At 41.0% G+C, this 9,917-nt stretch overlaps 1 long non-coding RNA gene across 1 annotated transcript in view; it reads left to right on the top strand.

The window, feature by feature from the left end:
• Positions 1 to 657: 657 nt before the first annotated feature.
• The window catches only part of LOC122239379, a 30,950-nt gene continuing 21,690 nt past the window's right edge, over positions 658 to 9,917 (top strand). Inside the window, exon 1 of the long non-coding RNA XR_006218395.1 lies at positions 658 to 725. This is a non-coding gene — a long non-coding RNA (uncharacterized LOC122239379). The remainder of the gene's footprint in view (positions 726 to 9,917) is intronic.

Below are 9,917 nucleotides of genomic sequence, written 5' to 3'. Positions count from 1 at the left end.
CTACTGGGCACCAAGGTAACCATTGCAACAACCTTCTCCTCCGGAACCGTGCAAGCAAGAGGTGAAATATTTGGAAGGTCGAGAGGGAGAAAAAAAAAAAAAAAAAAAAGCAAGCCCCAACCTGGAATTCTGTATTCTGAGACATTATCGTTCAAAAGTGAAGAAAAATGCTTTCTCAGACACACAAAAATTGAGGGAATTTGTCACCAGCAGACTTGCCTTACAAGATACAGATTAGGAGACGTTTTTCAGGGAGAAGGTGCTGGATGGAGACCTCAGGGGCGTCCCAGGTGAAATGGAAGGCTCCCCCATACACTCAGCGGAAGGACAGACCCGAGAACGAAGCCGCCACTTCAGGCTGCAAGGTGGCAGGTTTAACGCACAAGGGGACTTACCTACGAGGCTTGTCTTGGGTGGCCACAGGACCAGTGCATCTCTGCGCCCGTCCTGAGCGTCACCAAATCTCTGCCATCTGCATTCAGCGCGCCGTCCAGACGGTCTCAACAGCACCTTTCTCGAGACTCCGTCCTTGAACGGCTCCCACAGCTGAATGGCAAGTGGGCCGGATGTTCCACGAACAGGGAGGAGCCTCGGATACCCCGGGTCAGGTCAAGGGGCAACCAGGGGTCACGTCCGTGACGACTTCCTCCTGCAGAAGGAAATTGATAAAGGTCAGAAACTCAGATCTACATAAAGAAAAGCCGTTAGAAAAGGTGCAAATGAAGGTAAGTAACTTTTATTTTTCTTACTCTTAATTGACCAGATAACAGTTCGTTAAAAATAACAAGTGGCAACAATATTCGATTTTGGATGCTCATTATTATTAACGTAAATACATAAGTATATGCAATTGCATAGAAAAGCCTGAGTTTGTGTAAGTGAGGTGAATGACAGCAACGATACATGGTACAAGCAAGGCACAGGAGGATGGAATTAGGAATATTTTGTTAGTATAAGGTATTTGCACTACTCATGAAGCAATATAGAGTTATTTGAAAGTGGGCTTGGGTTTGTTGTAAATGTATATATTACAAGCTCTAGGGCATCCACTTAAAAAAGAAGTAAGAAAAAAAAAAAGTCTAATTGAGATGCTAAGAAAGGAGAGAAATCAGAGTCATATAAAATGCTCAGTTAAAACCACAAATGACAGGAAAAGAGTGGAAGACACAAATACGGGAAGACCAAAAAAAAAAAAAAAAAGAGTAAGGACAATGCATAGAAAATGGAAACAAATATAGTAGATATTAATGCAACTGTATCAATAATCGCTTTAAAAGTCGATGGTTAAATACACCAATTAAAAGATAAAAATTAACAAAGTGGATCAAAAAGCAAGATTCAACTGTATGTCATTAATAAGAAAGAAATTTACTTTAGATATAAAGACACATATAAGTTAAAAATAAAAGGAAGAGGGGCACCTGGGTGGCTCAGTCGGTTAATCATCCAACTTCGGCTCAGGTCATGATCTAGCAGTTTGTGAGTTCGAGCCCTGCGTCAGGCTCTGTGCTGACAGCTCCGAGCCTGGAGCCCTCCCTCATTCACGCTGTCTGTCTCTGTCTCTCTCTCTCTCTCTCTCTCTCTCTCTCTCTCTCTCTCTCTCAAAAATAAATAAACATTAAAAATTTTTAAAAATAAATAAATAAAAATGAAGTCTATTTTGGGGTGCCTGGTGGTTTAGTCGGTTAAGCAGTTAAGTGCCTGACCTCGGCTCAGGTCAAAATCTCACAGTTCATGGGTTCAAGCCCTGCGTCCACAGCACAGAGCCTACTTGGGATTCTCTCTTTCTCCTTCTCTGTGCTTTCGCCTTCTCCCCTGATTGCTCACTGTCTGTCTCTCTCTCAAAATAAATAAATAAAAATTAAAAAAATAAACAAATAAAAATAAATTATATTTATATCTTTCTGTATTCTCCAGATTCCCTATAATGAGTATGTGTTCCTTACACATAAACAGATAAAACATGTTAAAATTCTCTCATTCTCCTTTTCTCACTATCAAAGAGGAGAAAAATCAAACTCATGCATTGGGCTTCTTCAAACCTCCTGCTTGAGTTGTTTGATGAGTAACATGCTCCTATTCTCTGGCACTGATTGAAATTGTTCTGCACTAAAAACACTGAGAAGAGAATTTCGACCCTCCCAATCTGTCATCTTCCTGGGTTTCTGCTCCTAGTCCTCCTGCCCCACAAACCCAGAGGATGATGAGAAGTGTGACTTTGTCACACCGTGATGCATAATGCAAAGCTCACTGATTTGGAAGGAACTGATTCTCTAAGTGCAGCAGTCAGTTAACAGAGTATTACTATTTTCATGGCTTTTCTGTTCATGTGGACTTCTGAGTCATAGAGTAGAACGCAAAGGCTGCTGAAAGCTACAGTTTTGTCTGAAACTGTTGAGTGACGAGTGGGACCTCATTTCACATACACAGGTCATCACAGACTCTGAGAGACCACGATGTATATTTAGCCAGGAAGCGTGTTTCCATGGCAATCTTACATTCCTGTGTCTGCCTTTCTTCCCCCACCGGTGGCTTAAGTCCATATTGAGCCTCTGCGAACACTGCCCATCTGCAATGCAGCTGGGGCCTCTGCTGCTTTCTTTATGGGCCACTCATAATCCCGAAAATTAGGCCAAAAACCCAGACAATAATGTTCACAGTATTTATCTCGTGATTGCTCACCATTTGTGAAGAGACGCTCACACGAAGATTTCACAAAGAAATACATTATTGCATTATTTGTAGCAGCAAAACACTGGAAATCACCATAACATCCAACAAGAGGGGATTTTGAAAGCAAATCGTGGTGAGGGTACATGCTCTGAAACCATTAAAATCACTCCCTGGGAGAATATTCAATTGTAGGAGGAAAGCGTATGATCAGATTATAAAGTGGAAAGGCAGGGTCTCCAGATAGGCCCTACAGTATGATCCTGATTTGGGGTATTTAAGAGATGGGGCAGGTACTCCCAGAGAGTTGATGGAACACGGTTCCACCAAAGAACCACGGCTGGGTCTTTCCGTATGATCTCACCACCAACCCTCCAGTTGTCCAGCTGGGCTCCCAAGTGTTGTTGACCAATGAAGCAGACACTGGCCACGCAAGGTAATTCGCATGGAGACTAGCAGTGTCTCCGGGAACAGATGGATAGCACTCATGCCAGCTGATCAATATGCCAAAAACCCACTGGCTGATCTCTGTGGGCGTTTCGAGCACAATGGCAGGGAGGGAACACCTACTTAGCTCCTTGGCACTGGTAATACAAATACTTACTCATATGGGACACAATGGTCACCGGGCCCTGACACAGCTCCCCAAGGCTCCCCACGGCCGGCAACAGATGGTGTTCACTAAGGCAGAGGCTCCGTGTGGGGTCCTCTGAGGGCCAGCCCTGCCCACGTCTCTCTTGGCAAGGACTCTGTGACCCCACAAAGCCTTCCCCCAGGCTGGGGATTCCTCATCTCCTGTGAGAGAGGGAAACCTGGCACCTATTCATTCCCTTCTATCTGTTTACCCCCAGTCAGTGTGATGCACTGAACTCATCAGGACATGAACTTTCAAAACTTTCACATCCCAGAGCTGGACATTCAAGGCTTTTAATTCTGACATGAGTTTCACAAAGCAACTGTCAAACTTCTAAGAAGTGATGGAGTGGAGGGAGGAATGAAGGATGGCCCCAGGGTAGAGTACAAGGGAACGCAGTGGGGGAAGGTACCTACACTAGTAACTCCAATTTATATCCCATCACATAAATCCATGCATCGAATAAATGCTGGGAGAGTAATATACCCTTAACAATCATTACAATTGTTACCTCTGTGTAGAAGTGTGAGAGATGCCTTTCAGCTGCTTCTACTATTATATTTTTTTAAAGTTTCTGCAATGAATATATATCATAAAAGAAATGTATTTTACATTAGGATTAGCTTCTGATGGCAGCTTGCTATGTGAAAAAAAATCACAGTCAAAATTGGTTCCTTTAATTGTCTGCTAAACACAGTACTCAGCCATACACTGAGCCATCCAACCAATAACTCTTGTTGGCATTGGGACAAAGTTATGGTGTCAGCTAAGCACAGACAAGGAAGTCAGCTTGCATGTACGCTCCATACTGTATGAAAAATAAGCTCTAGAAACACACATATAGCTGAATTTGCTTAAGTCGATGCACTTATAATGCAATCACACCACTCTCAGAAAATCACAAAAAGCTATATTAGAAACTTATTACTCAAAAGGGGGCACCCGGTGGCTCAGTCAGTTGAGCGTCTGACTCTTGATTTCGCCTCAGGTCATGATCTCGTGGTTCCTGAGATCAAGCCCCACGTTGGGCTCTGCACTGACAGCGTGCAGCCTGCTTGGGATTCTCTCTCGCGCTCTGTCCCTTCCTCTCTCTCTCTCAAAATAAATAAATAAACTTTTAAAAAAACATATTACTGAAAAAAAAGTTGTTGAAGAAAATAGAATAACTTCAATACCCAAAAGATAAAAACCTGTGATTCAAGGGGGTTATATAATCCCTTTTTAATTCCTTTCTAAAAAAAAAAGGAATTGCATCTGCTAACTATGATACTTATTAAATACAAATTAAATAAATCACTATCCTGGTCTGAAGAATAGACATAACCTGACAGAGTAAATGCCCTTTCTTTTTTTTAATGTTTTTAATGTTTTTATTGATTTTTGAGAGACAGAGCATGAGTGGGGGAGGGGCAGAGAGAGAGAGAGACACACACAGAATCCAAAGCAGGCTCCAGGCTCTGAGCTGTCAGCACACAGCCCAACACAGGGCTCGAACTCACAAACCGCGAGATCATGACCTGAGCCAAAGTCGGAGGCTGAACCGACTGAGCCCCCCAGGCACCCCAGATGCTCTTTCATACTATATACCAGCCAGGCTGGATGGACAGGAACTTACCAGAACAGGTCCAGCCTGGCTGGAATGGGACTGGCCAGATGACACATGCAGAGTGTGTTGTAAATATTTTCAGATCACGTAATTCCAGACAAGGACACTACAATACAGAGAGGGTCTGCTCCAAGCCCCCACCTAATGGGTGCAGACCAGAGGGTCAGAGAAGCCAGCCACCGACCCAAGTTCACGAACTAGCCTGGGGTTCGTGGGGACAAGACTCCAGGTCTCCTAATTATCCACCCTGAGGGCATTCTGAAGCTGTCTCTTTTTTTCACAGAGGAGGAAACTGAGAAACAGAGCAGGTGGATGATTTGAAAATATGGGGTAGGAAAAGCATATAAGCAAACCTTGCACACAGAACTCAAACATCATTTGTTCAATGAAGTTCAGCATATGCTAAAGGCCTATTTTGCTCAGATGTGGATTTTTGTAAGCAAACACATGCTTATTGTAAAAACTACTGAAATATACAAAGAACAAAATTAAAATTCTACCCCCTCTATCCCACCACTAGAGTAAGCCATTATTGGCCATAATGAACAGTTTGAAGAATTTTCTTCCAAATATTTCATTTATATATGTAATATATATTATTTTATATGTAAAAATTATATCTACAATATACATATATTATGTATTAAATAAATACACACTATTTTATGTTTATGTTACACACAAATATGTGTATGTTTTATGTTTATGTTACACATAAATATATATTATTCTACATATACTTATATATAAACCAGTAATTTTAAACAAAAGTTGACACATAATGCCTACTGTTCTATATCTTTTTTTTACTTTAATATATGAGAGACATTTATCTATGTCAGTACATATGGATTGCCTTATTTGTTATAATGTCTGAATAATATTGGTTCATCTCTCTCACACTAATGTTCTCCCTTAAAGAACAGGGTAAATAAAGAAATTAAAAAGGTCATTGTGGGGATGAACATTTTATAAATGGCACTAGGAAATTTGGAAACTCATTTGGGAAAATAGAAAATTAGATCAATTCTTCATGCCATACACTAGGATAAATTTCAAACAGATCAGAGGTTTAAATGTAAAAGATAAAATCAGACAGAAGAAAACAAGGGTGAATATATCTAACCAGGGAGTGGGGATGTCTTCCCTAATCATAACAGAGAATCCAGGAACAGTAATATAAAAATGGATCAATTTGACCACATAATTTTTTTCCTAATGGTCAGGCCAGAAAGGGGAAAAAAAAAAAAAAAAGGAAAGGGAACCTATACATTAAAAAGACACTAAAGAGATAAATCAATAAAATATGATAAATGGACCTTGTTTGCATCCTGATTCCAATAAACCAAGTATAAACACATGTACCACACATACACATGCACATATATATACACATGCACACCCATGCGTACACATAAACATGCACACACATACACACGAGCATACATATACACATATATATACATATACATATACACATGCACACATACATACAAATGCATATAAATATACACAAGCACACACATATACACGCACAAGCACATTCACATACAGACACGCACTTGTGCATATGCACATTGTTACAAGACCATCAGGAAAACTTGGGACACTATTGACTATTCAAGATTGGAAAGTAGTAAATTTATGTCATTTAATGATATTACAGGACTTCTGTCAAATCACATATTTTTTTAAAGACAGTGATTAATATTTGCGAATAAAATAGCATGTCTAAGATTTGCTTCAAAAATAATCCAAGGAGTAGGGTGGGAAGAAGCAGTTGGCAATATAGATGAAATTAGAATGGTTGTGGATTTTTATCATTATTGAATTTGTGAAATGGGTACATGATGGCTCACCATATAATATTTTTCTTTTTTGTATACATATATTTTTTCATGTTTATTTATCTTGAGAGAGAGAGGAAGCAGGGAATGGGCAGAGAGAGGGAGAGAGAATCCCAATCAGGCTCCATGCTGTCAGCACAGAACCCAATGTGGGACTCAATCCCACAAACGGTGAGATCATAATCTGAGCCAAAATCAAGAGTTGGACACTTAACTGACTGAGCCAGCCAGGCACCTCCTTTTTTGTATCTGTTTAAGTTTTTCCATGCTAAATTTACATACTTTTAAAAACTACTGATACAGTGATACAGTTGAAAAACCCTCTCCTGGCTTCAGTGCTGCTACTTAACTGAGTGATACTAGCCAATTACACTACACTAGCCAATTGTATAATTACAATCACACACTGCCTTGTTGTTCCAGTATTCCGTGTCCAGTTAGATTTCAAATCCTTGATAAATTGTTTTGTTCATCCTTTTTCCCCAGTGCCTCCCTTGGAGTAGGATTAGATGGGGGAATATTTCTCAAATGTTTCCATGTGCAGAGAACTTAGAGCTTGCTCAACACAAATGCGGACCACTGGTTTTAGTAAATGTTTGATGTTTAACAAATGTTTGATGCCTCTTTTATACAAATTTTGGAAATCAAATAAAAAGAGAAGTGGTTTCCTCTTTGGGAGGTGATGGACATGTTTATGGCTTTAATGATAGTGATGGTTTCACAAGTGTGTTCTTCTCCCCAAACTCACCGAGTTGTGTCCATTAAACACATACAGCTTTTTACATGTTAGTCATACCTCAATAAAATGGGCTTTTTAAATTACAAATTAAATTATGTTTTTAAAACAACACCAAGTGGTGGGGCACCCAGGTGGCTCAGTCTGTTAAGCGTCCAACTTTGGCTCAGGTCATGATCCCACAGTTTGTGAGTTCAAGCACCGTGTCGGGCTCTGTGCTGACAACTCAGTCTGGAGCCTGCTTCGGATTCTGTGTGTGTGTGTCTCTCTGTGCCTCTCCCCCGCTCACGCTTTGTCTCTCTCTCAAAAATAAATAAACATTAAAAAAACAATTAAAAAAAAAAGAACGTGAAGCAGTTTCTCCCTGGATGCTACTTTCCCTGCCTTGTTGGATGCTACAGTGACCAGAAATCACATCTGAAAGTCAGAGGGTAAATGTTTCTGGGGGAGATGACTTTGAAAACAGACCATTTTCACTCTTTCATGGACTATGGCTCTAGAAAGTACTGTTTCATGTTCCAGCAGTGTGTGAATGTGGATGTAGATTTTTTTTTCATATCAAACAACCTATCTTGTTTTTCTTCATTCTTTATCAAACAAGAGAAGAAAATCATTAACTATTGGCCGACAGTCTAACTCTCCACAAGCAAACCCTGAACCACAGTTCAGCCTACTGAAAGAAATCCTGCTATCTTGTCCTGGGTGTTTATCCTAGAGGTATTTTTGCCTCTCGTGTGATCATTTAGACCTCTAATTTACACTGTGCAAGATACTGAGATTCAATCCGTATCTCTTGTTTCAAAGACAGAAGTGTACTATCTCGCCACCCAAAACAGTGTGCTCACTGGGGAAAAGCAGTGTTGCCCTAACTGTGTGCATCCCCCGTCAGCATGAGAAGATGATTTGTTCTTATTCACAGTTTTCAGCATTTCCTTCAATGCTTAGTGAAGATCAGGAGTCATACGGTTAAGTTACTCTTAACCAATTACTCTTTGTGAGAAAGCATTTTGTGGTTTGACACTCGAGAGCCACCTCCTTGATTCGGTTGACAGAGCTCTTTCTCGCTGTAAGCCAGCTGGTGCTCCATCAGTATTTTTCCCAAAAACTCTCCTTAACTTGACATCATGGCCCACAGAGTATGATGGATTACATTTTTAAAAATATTTCCTCTTGGGGAGCCTGGTTGGCTCAGTCGGGTAAGTGACTGACTCTTGATCTCAGCTCAGGTCACAATTTCATGGTTCATGAGATTGAGCCCCACCTTGGGCTCTGCGATGGCAGCACAGAGCCTGCTTGGGATTCTCTCTCTCTCTCTCTCTCTCTCTCTCTCTCTCTCTCTCTTTGCCCCTTGCCTGCTCTCTCTTTCTCTCTCTCAAAATAAATAAATAAACATTTTTAAGAATTCCTGTTGAAACATGCAATTTCAGTAATAAACAAAATAAAAAGTCATCGCACACTTCTTCATATACATACCATGGTGACCCCTAGTCTGCCCATATAGTGGGCCAAAAGGCAGCCCCCAAAGATATCAGGCCCTCATCCCTAGAAACTATGAATGTTACCTTACCCAGGAAGGTTTTTGAAGATGTGATTCAACTGAGGATCCAGAGATGAGGAGATTATGCTGGATAATCCAGATGTACAATGTGAGGATGCAGGCAGGGATCGGAGCAATGCTGTCACGAGCCAAGGAAAGCATGAGGTGCTTACCAGTGATGCAAAAGCATCGGTGGTTATATGTCACAGGCAGCCACCAGGAGCTGGAAGAGACAAGGAGCGAGTCTCCCCTAGAGCCTCCAGAGGGAGTGTGGCCTGCCAACACATTGGTTTTCAGCCCAGTGTGACTGGTTTTAGACTTCTGGCCTCCGGAACAGCTTGTGGTCGCTTTTTGCAGTGGCCCCAGGAAACGAGTACCTCCCCTCCGTGGCTATATGCAAATGTGAAGTCAGATGCCTCCCTGAATTCTCGGGCAGTGCACCTGCTCTTCCACATTGTGCTCTATTGGTTTTATTCTGCCTGCAACGCTGTGGTAACACCACCATTCCGTCAATAGCTCTCTCCGGGTCCTGCAGCACACAACGTTTGTCACGAACTCTTTAAGATGTTTTTTCAAGCACTCTAGCAGTAGGGTAATTGTGCTTCTTTTTATTTGAAGAGTGCTTCTCTAAATGATTCCTTTGTAGTGGTGGTCTCTCTGTGATGAAATTAATCAATTTCATAAGAAAAACCTCTCTCTCTCTTTTTTTTTTTTTTTTTTTTTCAGTTTTCTGGGAGAAGAAAACTTGACTGGCTTGTGCTTTGCAAGAAAATGATACACAAGCAGCTTCAGTGGTTTTATGTCACTATGGGAAAATCTCTCACCCAATGCATGGGGTCTGGGGGCAAATGAATCAACAATTCATTGACATTCAACTTTCAGATAGT

The sequence above is a fragment of the Panthera tigris genome, chromosome B3 (genome assembly GCF_018350195.1).
Source record: "Panthera tigris isolate Pti1 chromosome B3, P.tigris_Pti1_mat1.1, whole genome shotgun sequence".
NCBI classification, from domain to species: Eukaryota; Metazoa; Chordata; class Mammalia; order Carnivora; family Felidae; genus Panthera; species Panthera tigris.
The sequence above is the reverse complement of the archived record's forward strand: the minus strand, read 5'-3'. Positions and strand labels throughout refer to the sequence as shown.